The sequence below is a fragment of the Somniosus microcephalus genome, chromosome 22 (assembly GCF_052327205.1).
Source record: "Somniosus microcephalus isolate GS21.2 chromosome 22, FLI_Smic_1.0, whole genome shotgun sequence".
Classification (NCBI taxonomy): Eukaryota; Metazoa; Chordata; class Chondrichthyes; order Squaliformes; family Somniosidae; genus Somniosus; species Somniosus microcephalus.
The window spans coordinates 58,927,866-58,943,002 of NC_141008.1; positions in this window are offsets into that span (position 1 = coordinate 58,927,866).

Sequence of the window (15,137 nt, forward strand, 5' to 3'; positions counted from 1 at the left end):
CTCACCGCCCTCGGCCTCTTGCATTGTTCCACGGAAGCTCAGCGTAAGCTGAGGAACAGCACCTCATCTTCCGATTAGGCACTTTACAGCCTTCCGGACTCAATATCGAGTTCAACAATTTCAGATCATAACCTCGGCCCCTTTCATATTTTTATATTTTTTATCCACACTTTTGGTTTGTGCCTTTTCCTTTTTCTCTCTCCCACGTGGCAACTGTCTCTCACTCTGCCAGCGCATTTCACACTTCATCTAGAGCCATTGTCTGTTCCTTTACCTGTCCTATTACCATCTCGTCTCGCCTTGAATATCTCTTAATGTCTCCTCACCTCTCCCAGACCTTCCCTTTTGTTCTTTCATCCCCTCCCCCATTTCCCAGCCCCCTAACTTACTTCTTAATCTGTTTCATTTCCTGCTTTTTTTTCTCAGTCCTGACGAAGGGTCTTCGACCTGAAACATTGACTCTGTTTCCCTCTCCACGGATGTTGCCTGGCCTGCTGAGTTTTTCCAGTGTTTTCTGTTGTTATTTCGGATTTCCAGCAGCCGCAGTATTTTGCTATCGTATCAGTGAGCAGGTTATTGGTGAGTAAGTACTGCTTGATAGCACTGTCGACGACCCCTTCCATCATTTTGCTGATGATTGAGAGTAGACTGAATGGGCGGTAATTGACCAGATTGGATTTGTCCTGCTTTCTGTGGACAGGACATACCTGGGCAGTTTTCCACATTGTCGGGTAGATGCCAGTGTTGTAGCTGAGATGCGATGGCCAAATCTGAGCTTGGTACTCCAGATGGGGTGTGCAGTGATTATTCAGTTCAGGTATTGGAGGGGGAGGCCTCTCTGTATGATTAAGTAGGCAAATGGATTACAGGATATTGTACTGAGTCATACAGACTAGGAAGATTCCATGTTTGATTCCTGGTGTGTATAGAGTTAGGTATTCCCAGCAGTGGCAATATAGCAGCATTAAAATGTAACCTCAGTGCAACTGTGGTAGGGAAGGAAGGGAAAAACACAGCCAGGGTTCTCACTCCTGATCACTATCCATTGACCTCTGCCAGAAAATCTGGAGATGTGAACAGAATCAGTAACACCCACAGTAAAATACTTTACATAGGATTACATAGGATATACAGCACAGAAACAGGCCATTAGTCCCAAGTCTATGCCGGCGTTTATTCTCCACTCGAGCCTCCTCCCGTCTTTCCTCATCTAACTCTTATCAGCTTAACCCTCTATTCCCTTCTCCCTCATATGCTTATCTAACCGACCCTTAAATACATCTATACTATTCGCTTCAACCACTCCCTGTGGTAGCAAGTTCCACATTCTCACCACTCTCTGGGTAAAGACGTTTCTTCTGAATTCCCTATTTGATTTCTTGGTGACTATCTTATATTGATGGCCTCTAGTTATGCTCTTCCCCACAAGTGGAAACATTCTCTCTGTATCCACTCTATCAAAACCTTTCATGATTTTAAAGACCTCTATTAGGTCACCCCTCAGCCTTCTCTTTTCAAGAGAAAAGAGACCCAGCCTGTTCATCCTTTCCTGATAGGTATACCCTCGCATTTCTGCTATCATCCTTGTAAATCTTCTCTGCACCCTCTCCAGTGCCTCTATATCCTTTTTATAATATGGTGACCAGAACTGCACACAGTACTCCAAGTGTGGTCTAACCAAGGTGCGATACAGGTTTAGCATAACTTCACTACATTAGCAGCACAGAGTGAACAACTGCGAGTTTGGTAAGTGTGGGAGTTTTAAGGGTTAATCTCTTTTAAAATCTAGTGTTAATTGCTAGTAGCTCTTAAGTAAGATCAACTGTTTAAGTTAAAATTTAAACTTTTAAGTTTCTTCAGGCTTAAGCAGAGACAAACAAGCAAGATCTCCTGCTGGAGAGCTGCTGTAGTTAATTAATTAGCTAACTGGTTCCTGAAACAGTAGCAGAGCAGTGGTAACTCATCTAAGTCACAAACAATATAAACACAGGGGCCTGTGAATGCAGCCAGCACTGAGTAGTGCAGCAGCACAGAGTGAACAACTGCGAGTTTGGTAAGTGTGGGAGTTCGGCGAAGTGGGGGGAAGGAGGTGCTTGCTTTTCTTAAACTTTCCCGCAGAGCGGCGGCGGACTTGAGCGGGAGCAGACCGAGGCTCGAGAGCGGGGATAAAAGCAGCAACAGATCTTCATCAACAAGAGAAAATGGCAGTGTGACATTATAGGTAAGGCAGGTAAGTGATTGGTAGTGACTGTGGGCTAAGTGTTAAGATAGTGACTGTGGGCTAAGTTTTAAGTTAACATATAACTAAATTTTAAAAATGAAACTTAATTTAATAAACTAAACGAGGTAAATCATTTGATAAATACTAAACGAATTAATTCAACAAATAAAATAATGGGAGAAGAGGAGATGTGTTGCTGCTGTAATATGTGGGAGCTTGTGGACATTTTTGTCCAGGGCGACTACATCTGCGGGAAGTGTCTGCGGCTTGAGGAACTTCGGCTCCGAATTGAGGAGCTGGAGTCCGAGCTGCAGACATTGCGAGACATCAGGGAGGGAGAAAGTTACCTGGACCTTTTGCTCCAGGAGGTAGCCACACCCCTTAGATTAAATACTTTAGAATTGACACGTGGTCAGGGACAGGAGGGTGTGACTGCAAGTGAGGCAGGTACTGGGATCCAGGAGGTAGTATTGCAGGAGCCTCAGTCCCTGCACTTGTCCAATAGATTCGAGGTTCTTGCAACCCTTGTGGACTAGTGCGGGGACTGCGGGGAGGACAAGCAAACTGACCACGGCACCGTGGTACAGGAAGCCGTTCAAGTGGGGGGAGTAAAAAGGAAGGTGGTTGTAGTGGGTGACAGTATAGTTAGGGGGATAGACACTGTTCTCTGCAGCCAGGAGCGTGAGTCCCGAAAGCTATGTTGCCTACCCGGTGCCAGGGTAAAGATCATCTCCTCTGGGCTGGAGAAGAACTTGGAGTGGGAGGGGGAGGATCCAGTTGTCGTGGTCCACATAGGTACCAATGACATAGGTAGGACAAAGAAAAGAGGTTCTGCTGAGAGTGTTTGAGCAGCTAGGGACTAAATTAAAAAGCAGAACCACAAAGGTCATAATCTCTGGATTATTACCGGAGCCACGAGCAAATTGGCAAATAGGATCAGGGAGATGAATGCATGGCTCAATGATTGGTGTGGGAGAAGTGGGTTTTGATTCGTGGGGCACTGGCACCAGTACTGGGGAAAGAGAGAGCTGTTCCGTTGGGACGGACTACACCTCAACCATGCTGGGACCAGAGTTCTAGCGAATCGAATAACTAGGGAGGTAGATAGGGCTTTTAACTAAATAAGGGGAGGAGGAGGGTCCCGGTGGAGAGAAATCTAGAATGCTAACGATAAAAGACAAGGAAGTAGTGCAGGAAAGTGATTGGGGTAAGGATAACCAGATTGTGTCAGGAAAGGACAGAGCGTACAAACAAAGGAGTGCACTAACAAATAGGGTCCGGGTAAGAAAAAATGGTAATAAGACAAATAGGGCCACAGTACAAAAAATGTTAAGATGTCCAAAAATGTTAAAAAGACAAATCTAAAGGCATTTATTCGTAATAAGGTAGATGAATTAACAGCACAAATAGATGTAAACGGATACGATATAATTGCGATTACGGAGACATGGCTGCAGGGTGACCAAGGCTGGGAGTTGAATATCCAAGGATATTCGATATTTAGGAAGGACAGGCGAAAAGGAAAAGGAGGTGGGGTGGCCTTGTTAGTAAAGGATGAAATCAGAGCAATAGTGAGAAAGGATATTGGCTCAGAAAATCAAAGATGTAGAATCATTCTGGGTAGAGCCAAGAAGCACCAAGGGGCAGAAAACATTGGTGGGAGTTGTCTATAGGCCTCCAAACGGTAGTGGTAATGTAGGGGATGGCATCAAACAGGAAATTAGAGATGCATGTAACAAGGGTACTACAGTAGTCATGGGTGACTTTAATCTACATATAGATTGGCCAAACCAAATTAGCAATAATACTGTGGAGGATGAATTCCTGGAGTGTGTACGAGATGGGTTTTTAGACCAGTACGTTGAGGAGCCAACTAGGGAACAGGCTGTCCTAGATTGGGTATTGTGCAATGAGAAGGGGTTCATTAATAATCTTGTTGTGCGGGGTCCTTTAGGGAAGAGTGACCATTAAATGTTAGAATCCTTCATTAAAATGGAAAGTGAAGACGTCCAATCCGAAACTAGGGTCCTAAATCTAAACAAAGGAAACTACGATGGTATGAGGAGGAAGTTGGCTGTGATAGATTGGTTCATGACAGTGGATAGGCAATGGCTAACATTTAAGGAATGAATGCATGAATTGCAACAGTTATACATTCCTTTCTGGTGCAAAAACACAAAAGGAAAAGCAGCCCAACCATGGCTAACGAAAGAAATTTAGGATAGTATTAGATCCAAAGAGGAGTCATATAAAGTTGCCAGAAAAAGTAGCAAGCCTGAGGATTGGGAGCAGTTTAGAGTTCAGCAAAAAAGGACCAAGAGATTGATTAAGAGGGGAAAAATAGAGTATGAGAGTAAACTTGCAAGGAACATAAAAGCGGATTGTAAAAGCTTCTACAATTATGTAAAAAGAAAAAGATTAGTGAAGACAAATATAGGTCCCTTACAGTCAGAAACGGGAGAATTTATAATGGGGAACAAGGAAATGGCAGAGCAATTAAACAAATACTTTGGTTCTGTCTTTACGGAAGAGGACACAAATAACTTCCCAGAAATGCGAGGGAACCAACGGTCTAATGAGAAGGAGGAATTAAAGGAAATTAGTATTAGTAAAAAAATAGTGCCGGAGAAATTAATGAGATGAAAGCTGATAAATCCCCAGGGCCTGATAGTCTGTATCAAAGAGTACTAAAAGAGGTAGCCATGGAAATAGTGGATGCATTGGTTGTCATCTCCCAAAATTCTATAGATTATGGAACAGTTCCTGCAGATTGGAGGGTGACAAATGTAACCACATTATTTAAAAAAGGAGGGAGAGAGAAAATAGGGAACTACAGACCGGTTAGCCTAACATCAGTAGTAGGGAAAAAGCTAGAGTCTATTATAAAGGGTGTGGTAACAAGACACTTAGAAAATATCAACGGGATTAGACAAAGTCAACATGGATTTATGAAAAGGAAATCGTGTTTGACAAACCTACTGGAGTTTTTTGAGGATGTAACTGGTAGAATAGATAAGGGAGAACTAGTGGATGAGGTGTATTTGGATTTTCAGATGGCCTTTGATAAAGTCACATAAGTGTGCAAAATTAAAGCACATGGGTTTGGGGGCAATATACTGGCATGGATTGAAAATTGGTTAACAGACAGGAAACAGAGAGTAGGAATAAAATGGGTCTTTTTCGGGGTGACAGGTGGTGACTAGTGGGGTACCGCAGGGATCAGTGCTTGGGCCCCAGCTATTCACAATATACATCAATGATTTGGATGAGGGAACCAAATGTAATATTTCCAAGTTTGCTGACGACATAAAACTAGGTGGGATTGTGAGTTGTGAGGAGGATGCAAAGAGGCTTCAAGGCAATTTAGATAAGTTGAGTGAGTGGGCAAATACACGGCAGATGCAGTACAACGTGGGTAAATGTGAAGTTATCCACTTCGGTAGGAAAAACAGAAAGGTAGAGTATTATTTAAATGGTGATAGATTGGGAAATGCTGATGTAGAAAGGGGCCTGGGTGTCCTTGTACATCAGTCACTGAAAGCAAACATGCAGGTGCAGCAAGCAGTTAGGAAGGCAAATGGTATGTTGGCCTTCATTGCAAGAGGATTTGAGTACAGGAGCAAGGATATCTTACTACATTTGTACAGGGCCTTGGTGAGACCACACCTGGAGTAGTGTGTGTAGTTTTGGTCTTGTTACCTAAGAAAGGATATACTTGCCATAGAGGGAGTGCAGCAAAGGTTCACCAGACTGATTCCTGGGATGACAGGACTGTCGTATGAGGAGAGATTGGGTCAACTAGGCCTGTGTTCACTAGAGTTTAGAAGAATGGGAGGGGATCTCATTGAAACATATAAAATTCTGACAGGGCTAGACAGACTGGATGCAGGGAGGATGTTTCCCCTGGCTGGGGGGTCTAGAATGAGGGGTCACAGTCTCAGGATACGGGGTAGGACATTTAGGACTGAGATGAGGAGAAATTTCTTCACTCAGAGGGTGGTGAACCTGTGGAATTCTCTACCACAGAAGGCTGTGGAGGCCAAGTCACTGAATATATTTTAGAAGAAGATAGATAGATTTCTAGATGCAAAAGGCATCAAGGGATATGGGGAAAGAGCGGGAATATGGTATTGAGAGAGGATCAGCCATGATCATATTGAATGGTGGAGCAGGCTCGAATGGCCGAATGGCCTACTCCTGCTCCTATTTTTCTATGTTCCTATGTTTATAACTCTATCCCTCTAGAAATAAACCCTAGTGCTTGGTTTGCTTTTTTTATTGCCTTGTTAACCTGTGTCGATACTTTTAGTGATTTGTGTATTTGTACTCCTCGATCCCTTTGCTCCTCTATCCCATTTAGATTCTTATTTTCCAAGTAATAAGCGACCTCCCTATTTTTCTTGCCAAAATGTAACACTGTATATTTATGTGTGTTGAATTTCATTTGCCAATTATGTGCCCATTCTGCAAGTTTATTAATGCCTTCTTGTAATTTGTGGAAGTCCTCCTCAGTATTGGCTAAGCCCCCCCAATTTGGTGTCATCCACAAATTTAGAAAATGTGTTTTTGATTCCAAAGTCTAAATCGTTAATAATATAAATTGTGAACAGCAGTGGTCCCAGCACTGATCCTTGTGGAACACCACTTCCCACCTTCTGCCACTCTGAATAGCTACCCTTTACACCTACTCTCTGTTTTCTGTCTTGAAGCTAGCCGGCTATCCATTCTGCTACTTGTCCCCTGACTCCGCATTCCCTGACCTTATTCATTAGTCTATAAGGTGGTACCTTATTGAAGGCCTTTTGAAAATCTAGATAAATCACATCTACTGCATTACCCTTGTCTACTCTCTCTCTTACCTCTTCAAAAATTCAATTAAGTTGTTCAAGCAAGACTTTCCCTTTTGAAATCCATGCTGACTATTTATTATTATATATTTTGTTTCTAGATGTTCTTCTATTTTCTCCTTTAGTAGGGATTCCATTATTTTTCCTACCACTGATGTTAAGCTGACTGGTCTATAGTCGCCTGGACCATATTCTATCTCCCTTCTTAAATACAAGTATTACGTTAGCTATCCGCCAGTCCTCTGGCACTACACCTTTTTCTAACGAATTACTAAATATGTGTAGTAATGTCTCTGCTATTTCTTCCCTAGATTCTTTTAAAATGCGTGGATGTAATGTGTCCGGACCAGAGGTTTTATCTTCTTTGAGTTTCATTAGTTTATTTAGCATATCTCCTTGTTTTATTTTAAATGCAGTTAACTCATTACTAATCTTATCATCTGATGTCATTTCCACCTGTTCTATCTCCCTGGTAAATGCTGAAGCAAAGTAATTATTTAATATCTCTGCCATCTCTCTATTGCTGCCTGTGGTATTATCCTTTCCATCTTTGATGGTACTTACTGTCTAGGGTCCCATGTGAAAATTGGCCACGGTAATGGAGGGCTGCTGTTACCCAAAGGCCTGTGCTTAAACATCAATCCCTTCGAGAGAGGACAGAAAATTGAAAAGCTAAAAAACTGCCAGCGTGGCTTCAAGGTTGTAACCTTAATGTAAGTTCAGACAAGTGCTAAACTACTTGGACTTCTGACATTTAATCACGCCCTGTATATAATCGTTACTCAGTATTCACGGGCTCTCCATTCACCATTCTTTGACCATATCTTGAGTACTGCACCCAGTTCTGGTCACCAAGGCACTAGGGAGATATTCAAGGTAGGCAGTGCAGAAAAGTGCCATAAGACCGATCTCTTTCATCAAAGGACCGTGTTATGAGAAAAGGCTGGAAAACTTTAAAGGATATGACTGAAAGCAGCCTTTTGGAGGTATATGAGTGAATGGTATAGAAAAAGTAAGTCCAGAACACTACATCAAGTTCAACCCTTTCAGTAGGACAATGGGTCAAAGCAAAAGGCAAATTAATATCAGGAAGTTCTTCACACAAAGACTGATCAACATGTGGGATGGACTGGGTTCAGTCATGGGGGCAAGGACTGTGGAATCATTTAAGAAACAGCTGGATGCTGCCATGGGAAGAATGCAGATCCTTGCTGGATGGATAGAATAGGATGGGCTGAATGACCTTCCTAATCTCTACTTCTTTTACAACCCTTAGTCAAAGTAACCTACTCCCAGACAGCTGCCAATGCTACTGTGTGACCAGATGCTCCAAGGTGACTATGTCAAAATTGTTTCTCATTTTCCCCACCTTATTGAAGGGACACTGCACTGTCAGAGGCATCGTTTTTCAGATGAGACATTAAACCGAGACCCCATCTGCCCTCTCAGGTGGATGCAAGAGATCCCCATGACATTATTCGAAGAAGAGCTGGAGAGTTCTCCCCAGTGTACTGGCCAATATTCATCCGTCAACCAACATCACTGAAACAGATTATCTGGTCATTATCTCATTGCTGTTTGCAGGAGCTGGCTGTGCACAAATTGCCACACAATTCCCTACATTACAACAGTGACTACACTTCAAAAGTACTTCATTGGTTGTAAAGCACTTTGGGATGTCCTGAGGTTGTGAAAGACACTATATAAATGTGCTATATAAATAAACTTTGGTATCTATATTAATTAAATGATTTTATCCCTAGTTGCCACTCACGTGGTTACTAGAGACCAATCCCTCTGCTCCCAGCTCAATTATCACTGCACCCAAGCCACTGCTTGCTCGCAACCTCCCCAGTACCTCCAATTCAAAGACTAGACCTAGCACCCTAGACCCAGGCAATGGCTCCTCGCTCCTTGCCAACTCCTGCCCTACAGTCATAAAGCCAACTAAATGACAGACAGCACAGCTGCTTGCTCCCAGAGAGAGAAAATATAATTTCTACAGCTATCAAAGATTTGGAGTCCCATGTCTGCCTCCAGCTCCCCATGACAGGTGGAAAAAAAAGTGACATACAGACAGAAGGAACTGTGTCAGACGTATATATACTGCCAGACATAAAGAGGGACAGAGAGAGAAAAGCATAAATTGTGTGAAAGGCACAGCGAGAGTGAGAGACGAGAGGGTACAGAGGTAGGTAGAGACTTACTCAGAGAGAAATTGAGAAAAAAATTGTAGACAAATACGGAGTTGATGATTGTGAAAAGCAAGAGATACAGACTGTGAGACAGAAAGAAAGTGTGAAACAAGCAAGATAGAGATACAGGAACAAAGATGCACAATTTTTATTTTTGTTCATGAGCAACGCCGCAGATCAGCCAGTACTATAAATATTTCATGCTAACAGCAGTGTTTCTTGTTCATGAAGACATGTGAAGTAGACAAATGGTGAATCCACACACACCGTGCAATTCATATTTCTGGTTAATTTTAGAATGAAAGCCCAAAGGCTTATACAACATCTGTTATATTTATTAAATAATAGACCGCTGATGGTAGAGAGTGAATAGGCCGTCATTCAATCAGGGGGTTCGGATGATGCCCTCTTTCATGGCTTATGAACATTCTCTGAACCCCCAAATTACAGCCTAATTGGTTGCTCTATATTTGGTTAATTTTGCCCTGTGGTTCAGCTCAATAAAATAAACGCTGCCAGCTAAAAAGTAGAGCTGAAGTGACACTAGTTGAAGACAGTGAGTCTTAAAGAAGAATTAAAGGAAAACGGAGAGCTGAATGTAGGCAATGCAGAAAATAATTGGAAAGGTGTTGGAGATATGATAAATTCTAAAAGTGAACGGGATGGGTTTATACACATTTTCTAAACCCTGACATGAGCTTACAGCCATAAAATCACCCTGGGGAATTGTTTTTTTTGCTGCAGAGACCACGAGAAGTTGTTTTAGTCCTTTTTTTTGCTGACAGCAGCTGTCATTGTAAATGTAAACAGCCTGTGCAATGCATGTCATTAAAGCACAATGATAGTCACACAGAAGGATTAATGATGGTGAGATAATCACTGCAAGTTAATCGTCAAATGATAATCAACGGTGCAACACCTGGTAGTGACGGTAATCAGTATATTGGCTAGTTTTTTTTATCACAGGTGTAATTCACACCTAAACCAAATCAGATGCTGAAAATCATTTAAAATTTCCAATGAGTGCGCAGAGTATTTTTTTCTTCAAAACCTGCTTTGATTATTCTGGAAGAATATTAAAAAGAAAAGAAGGAAAGCTTGCAAAAAGTAATTTTTTTTACAAATACTCTCTCTTCGGCAACAGGAGACCGACTCCGTCACATCAGGCGTCAGTGTCACTCGGTGATGAGCCGCAAACACAAGTTTAAAAACTAAAAACTGAATCTTATGAGTTGTTCCTTTGCCCTCCACCTTTCTCCCCCCCGCCCCCTACCAAGGTGGAGCATGCTATCTTGGCATGGGATCCGTGTAGCAACCCAACTTAGAATGGGTAGAACTCACCCTAGAGTATTACAGGCAGCTCTAAGATCTAAACTTGTGCCACTTTCTGATTGGAGTCAAGGTCGCAGCAGTTTTAATTAAATAAATCGGGAATAAAAAGCTAGTATCAGTAACGGTGACCATGAAACTACCGGATTGTTGTAAAAACCCCATCTGGTTCACTAATGTCCTTTCAGGAAGGAAATCTGCCGTCCTTACCGGGTCTGGCCTATGTGTGACTCCAGACCCACTGCAATGTGGTCGATTCTTAATGGCCCCTCTGAAATGGCCGAGCAAGACACTCAGTTGTCAAGGCGGCGGCTCACCACCACCTTCTCGAGGGCAATTAGGGATGGGCAATAAATGGTGTCTTTGCCAGCGACGCCCTCATCCCATGAATGAATACATATTTTTTTAAAGTCACGGTTTGTGTCCCCTTTTTACTCTCTACCGCGTGTTGTATTTTGAAAGTGCTTTTTAATGCAGTTGGTTAATCTCTTTTATTTTCCATGTGGGAACACAGTGCAATTTAAAAAATATATAAATATTCAATCATTAATATAAATGCATTAACCAGCTAACTAAAAATAGCAAACAGGAAACTGTACCTCAGTTCTATCTTGTATGAGGAAAGTGTTGGAACTGTTGTTGCAGAATCCTATCCACGGTCAGTTTGCTGCAAATGTGTCAGAAAATGAAAAATTGGACTTTATGGCTGGGCCTAGCCAATTAGACAAGCAATTTTAAACGCAGTAAGCCCCCAGCGGTCATTTGAAACATGTTTTATTCGCTTATGGGACCTAGGCATTGCTGGCAAGGCCAGCATTTATTGCCCATCCCTAGTTGCCCTTGAGAAGGTGGTGGTGAGCCGCCTTCTTGAACCGCTGCAGGCAGTCTGTGTGGTGAAGGTACTCCCACAGTGCTGTTAGGGAGGGAGTTCCAGGGTTTTGACCCAGCGACGATGAAGGATCGGCGATATACTTCTAAGTCAAGCTGGTGTATGACTTGGAGGGGAACTTGGAGGTGGCGGAGTTCCCATGTGCCTGCTGCCCTTGTCCTTCTAGGTGGAAGAGGTCGCGGGTTTGGGAGTTGCTGCAGTGCATCTTGTAGATGGTACACGCTGCAGCCATGGTGCACCAGTGGTGGAGGGAGTGAATATTTAAGGTGGTGGATGGGGTGCCAATCAAACGGGCTGCTTTGTCCTGGATGGTGTCGAGCTTCTTGAGTGTTGTTGCAGCTGCACTCATCCAGGCAAGTGGAGAGTATTCTATCACACTCCTTACTCATGCCTTGTAGATGGTGGATAGGCTTTGGGGAGTCAGGAGGTGAGACACTCGCCACAGAATACCTAGTCTCTGACCTGCTCTTGTTGCCACAGTATTTATGTGGCTGGTCCAGTTAAGTTTCTGGTCAATGGTGACCCCCAGAATGTTGATGGTGGGGGGGATGATGGGTCATTAGGTATCAGCTGCAGTATTGCCCAGTCGGCCAATCCAGCTTACAATTCTCAATATTTGCTACATAGACATTTCAATATTTGACCCAGTATGTAGTTGAACAAAATGGAATTGGGTCGGATTTTATAGATACTGTATGTGGAATGGTGCATTTTTCTTCTCCAGCGAGCTACCTTGAGCAGTTAGAATGTCTTACCTTGATGCCTTCAGCTAACAAAGCACGTGATGTTGGGGAACCCTGAAGGTTCCCTTGTCCCTTCTGCCAGTTGAAGGGGAATTGCACATTGGGTTGGCTTTTGGGAAGTAGGAGGAGGAGGGTTAAGGAATGTGTAAAATATAAAATACTTTAAAAGGTGACAGCCATTTGCAGTCTTTTATTAATTTTAAAAACTATTAGCTCAGGTGCACCCTAAGCAGAGGTAAAGCCTTCTCTTATGAACAAAGGAATAATTGGAATGACTGTGCAGGTCACCCAGTGGGTGAATCATTCCATGACTGTCAAGCATAGTATATTGCTAGGGAATGAAATTTCATGAGTGCAAAGCGTGAGATATATTACAAAGGACAATTTTTTTATTTTCATTTTCAGAAAATAGCTTTGTATTTTTCAGCTGTAATAAAAGAAAGACTTGCATTTATATAGCGCCTTTCACGACCACCGGACGTCTCAAAGCGCTTTACAGCCAATGAAGTACTATTTGAAGTGGAGTCACTGTTGTAATGTGGGAAACGCGGCAGCCAATTTGCGCACAGCAAGCTCCCACAAACAGCAATGTTTCAGCAGATAATCTGTTTTTTTGTTATTTGTTAATTGAGGGATAAATATTGGCCAGGACACCGGGGATAGATAATTCCCCTGCTCTTCGAAATAGTGACCCATATGGATCTTTTACGTCCACCTGAGAGGACAGACGGGGCCTCGGTTTAACGTCTCATCCAAAAGACAGCACCTCCGACAGTGCAGCTCTCCCTCAGCACTGCACTGGAGTGCCAGCCTAGCTTTTATGTGCTCAAGTCCCTGGAGTGGGAACTTGAACCCACAGCCTCCTACCATCAGAGGCGAGTGTGCCACCCACTGAGCCACAGCTGTAACAGTGGATATCCAGTGAAAGAGTAAGTCTTGGCAAGCCTCCAGCACCCTATTTATTCTGAATGCTGTTGTGCTGGCGTCACATTGCTCCAGAACACAATGAGCAGTGTTTGTTCAGGTGAAATTGTATCTGTATAATTTTAGTTTCACTGTCTGAACGTTTTCCCATGGCGGTCTGTGAAATCGCCAGTGCTTATAGTGTAAATATATATTTTTAAGTGTCTGTATTTACTCTTTAATAAGGGTAATAATAATCCCTCGTTTTAAGTTATTTCCTCACAAGGCAGATACAGACAAGGACAGCCATTTAGCTCATCAATCCAGAACAAGCTCCCTTCACAGCAACAAACACGTTCTCTTGCTGCTGCATTCAGCCACATCCCAACAATGAATGCATTTTCTAGACGTTCAGTAATGCTATATAAATGTCAATTGGGAAACTGCCCATTAGGCGAGGGAGTCGCTAAGGGACAACGGATTCGGATTGTGTGTGTGTGTGTGTGAAGGTCAGCAGTGTGCATCATGGGGAACGTTAACAAGGAGCAGGCTCATGTGACCAGAGCGAGTAATAAAGGTGCTGCCGCGCCCTCTGCACTCGCAGGTTTGATGGTCCAGGGAGATAGCAAACCCTGTTACATCATCGTCTTATCCAGCGCATTACCCAGGCTGCGCGTCAGGAGTGCAAATGTTTCATGGCTGACTGACAAGACTTGGCTGGAGAGCAGAACTTGCATCCTTCACAAAATACGTGAATTGTACAGAGTGTATTTTCAGAAATAAACTCTATATATGACAGAGAAGGGACCCCAGATGCTCATGCTCATGTAATCCTCACACTGCTTCCCCACCCTCCCAAAAAATATTTACAGAAATGTGAATGTTTATTAACAGTGTAGGACTACTATATTACAACCACAATAAATGACAGTAACAATTACAAAATTAAACTGGCTGCCTGTCTGATTTCGGACTGGATATTCTGGTTTCACTTTCTGAAATATCTAAAATGTAAAACCAAACCCCCAAAGGTCTTTTATGCAAGTGGTTTTATTCTACTTATTTTTCTGTCTTATGATGCAGAAGGACTGGTCATTAAGGTGAATTTTCATCAACAAAGTAAAGCTCTGATTTCAAGCCAGAATCCCAGCTGCTGCCCTCTCTCTCTCTCTCTCTCCTGCCCTGGGTTGAAGGGGCCAACTTTCCACAAACAATTAGTATTTACTGAGAGATTTCTTCAACCTGAATTAGTTAAACACTAAATTATTTTTAGAATACATTTTCGGTCTAGTTTGAGTGAGACGGGCAATGTAGATTTCAGAAACTTACCATTGTTCCTCAGGGCGGCTACAATGGTGACTGAAACCACTTGAAGTTTGTTTGGCCGAATTCGGGCGGGAGGCTTTTCCCCAAAAAACTTCCCCTTCAATGACACACAGCTGTGCCTGAGCCGGGCGCGCTCGCGGCAGCTTCCCCCAACCTAACCCCACCCCAATCCCTCCCCCCAACCTAACCCCACCCACTCCCCCCATACCCAACCTAACCCCACCCCAATCCCTCCCCCCATACCCACCCCCCCAACCTAACCCCTCCCCCCTCCCCCCAACCTAACCCCACCCACTCCCCCCATACCCACCCCCTCCCCCCAACCTAACCCCACCCACTCCCCGCATACCCAACCTAACCCCACCCCAATCCCTCCCCCCATACCCTCCCCCTCCCCCCAACCTAACCCCACCCACTCCCCCCATACCCTCCCCCCAACCTAACTCCCCCCATACCCACCCCTCCCCCCAACCTAACCCCACCCCAATCCCTCCCCCCAACCTAACCCCACTCCAATCCCTCCCCCCAACCTAACCCCACTCCAATCCCTCCCCCCATACCCACCCCCTCCACCTAACCCCACCCCAATCCCTCCCCCCATACCCACCCCCTCCACCTAACCCCACCCCAATCCCTCCCCACCTAACCCCACCCCAATCCCTCCCCCCATACCCACCCCCCAAT